The following is a 2,993-nucleotide window of genomic DNA, read 5'->3' as shown; positions in this document are numbered from 1 at the left end:
GTCTTACCTCACCATTGTCAAGGCAAACTGATGTTTCCATTGTGCCGTACTTGTGCCGAAACGTGCGACCAAGACCAACCTTGTCAGCACACCCAGGAAGAACGGGTTTTGACGGGAACCTGGGTCAGCGTAGAATTGTTCAAAGCTCTGGACATGGGATACCAACTGTTAGAAGTGTACGAAATTTGCCACTTTCCCAAGACACAACAATACCACAAGGGTGACCCCAGTCAGAAAGGCATTTTCGCCGACTACGTTGATGCCTTTTTGAAACTGAAGCAAGAAGCCAGCGGCTATCCTTCCTGGTGTCACACTTCCGAAGACGAAAAGACATTCAAAGAGAAATACTATGAACAAGAAGGCATCTCTTTAGACCACATCGAGAAAAGCGAAGGCAGGCGGTCGTTTGCCAAAGTGATGTTAAATTGCTTGTGGGGTAAAATGGCACAACGACCGTGTTTACCCAAGACGGAATATTTGACAGAACCTTCCCGCTACTTTCAGATGATTCACGACAAAACCAAATACATGAAACACGTGGACGTCGTTCGCGAGGATTTGATCTTGGTCAATTACGAAGAAGATCTGGACTTTGTACAAGACGACCCCTTTGGAAATGTCATCATTGCGGCTTACGTGACAGCTCATGCTCGCTTAAAATTGTACGAAGCTTTAGAACTGTTAGGGGAACGTGTCCTGTACTTTGACACGGACAGTTGCATTTACATCCATCACCCGAGTCAACAGCACCCTGACATCGAAGGAGACCGTTTAGGAGCCTGGACAGACGAACATCCCGACGACAAGATTCTAAGTTTCGTCAGTGGTGGTCCCAAAAATTACGGCTACGAATACCGGGACCCACAAGGAGAATTGCACACGACGTGTAAAGTGAAAGGATTGACTCTGAATTATCGTACCAGTCGTGTGGTGAACTTTGGGGTATTGAAAGAAGCCTTGCAATCGGGAGAGGATGAAAACTTTAAAGTGACCACCTATCAACCGAACAAAATTGTTCGTTTACCCACTCACCACATCGTCAGTCGAACCTTGGAAAAAGTCTATCAAATCGTGTACCAGAAGCGAGTGCGACTTCCCAATCATTTCACCTTACCGTATGGACACGTCGGTATTGGTCTGTATATAAAAAGGAACCCTAGGCAAGACCGATAGTTCATTGTGACTACCAAGACCGAGCGAACAAGATGAATACTTTCAGAGAAACACAAAACAAGTTTAGACAGGCACAATTCAAGTGTGGGGCTTCTGAAGTGGAATGCGATTGTGAGCCTTGCGACTTTTCAACCTGTGTTAGTGACGGTGCCAGAAGAACCCGTCACCCAGGACGGGACTGTCGTGGACAGGCCTGAAAGACCCTTTCGGGAGGACACTTGTGTGACCTTACCCCCTACTATAGAACTGGTTAGAACATTACCCAAAACATGTTGTACAGACACTTGTGTTTATTCCACGTTAATGGTTATCATGTGCCTTTTATCCTTATACTTAAGCCTTTGGCTTTTATGAATTTTTGTCTTTCGTATTCATGTTTGAAACATTCAAATAAACGTGTTCTGAAAAAAAGTATATAAACTCTTGTCTTGTTTGTTTTCCTGTCACAAGTGACATTTCTCACACTATGGCTACCTCTGCTGTCTCTGCTCCCTCTTCCTCTAGTGTCAAAGTCATCGACGAACACTTAGATCGTGCCAGTTGGGAGGCTTTGTATCTTCGCCATCCCTTTAACATGCTCATTGCTGGACCTAGCGGTTCAGGCAAAACCGAATTCGTCAAACGTTTGATCGAACATGAACATCATTTGATCGATCGGCCACCTCAGCGGATCGTGTGGTGTTACAAAGAGTGGCAATCGGCGTACAGCCTCTTGCGAGAAAGTCAAGGCGATTCCATCGTGTTTGTGGAAGGCATTCCTAAAGAAGACGACGGCATCGTCTCTGACTCCCGTCTAACCCATTTGGTCATTTTTGACGACATGTTAGGAGAAGACGAAGAAGAAATTAAACTGTGGTTCACGCGCAAAGGGCATCACCGTAATGCCAGTGTCGTTTACATCACCCAAAATTTGTTTCAACAAAGTAAAGCCCATCGCACCATCAGTCTCAATGCGCATTACGTGGTCTTGTTTAAAAACCCTCGAGATAAATCGCAAGTGCAAGTCTTAGCCAAACGGTTAGGAACGCCTTGGCTGACTCAGGCGTACGACGATGCCACTCAAACTCCACACGCCTATTTACTCGTCGATTTGAAACCTATGACCCCCGAGGATTTGCGATTTCGTACCCACTTGTTTCACCACTGGTGCCAAGACGGAGGGCCTGTCCTGTACACGTCTCCGTCCTCGACTTAATTTCACTCCACAAAAAAAATCTATAAAAAACTCAGACCCTTTTCGTCTGTCTCACACAGCGTCAACATGACGTCCTTTCAGTCGCATCTTCCCGTCAAATTGATTCGTGCCTTGTATGGCATCAGTCGAGAAAAAAAATCCACAAATACGAGCTCGTGTCTTAGAAGCTAGTCTCAAAGATGTCTTACGATGGTTCACGGTGACGGCACGTCAATTACTCCAAGGAATCATTCAAATTCCTCATCAAACCAAACGCTTTTTCGATCGAAACAAAGTCGCTTTGGTCCAACTGGCCGATCCCCGCATCGACACTCAAACCAAAAAACAAATCATTTTGAAACCTGGAGGGAGCGGTACTCTAGGAGGGGTCATCATTCGCTCTCTCTTAAGATGGGATCCTAATGCCCCCAAACTTCTCCCCAAGAAAAAAGTCCAACGAAGCCCCAAGAAGAAGAAAAAGACCAGGTCCCCAAGAAGAACTTCTCCAGTGGCGGGACCCTCCTCTTACCAGACACCACCCCAGAAAAAGAAAAGAAGCCCCCAGAAAAAGAAACAGAGAAAAAGTCCCCAGAAAAAGAAAAGTCCACAGAAGAAAACTAGTCGCAAGAGAGGCACTTCGTCCAGG

The sequence above is a fragment of the Sinohyriopsis cumingii genome, chromosome 5 (genome assembly GCF_028554795.1).
Source record: "Sinohyriopsis cumingii isolate HCF-2022 chromosome 5, ASM2855479v2, whole genome shotgun sequence".
NCBI classification, from domain to species: Eukaryota; Metazoa; Mollusca; class Bivalvia; order Unionida; family Unionidae; genus Sinohyriopsis; species Sinohyriopsis cumingii.
This window is presented reverse-complemented; position numbering follows the sequence as displayed.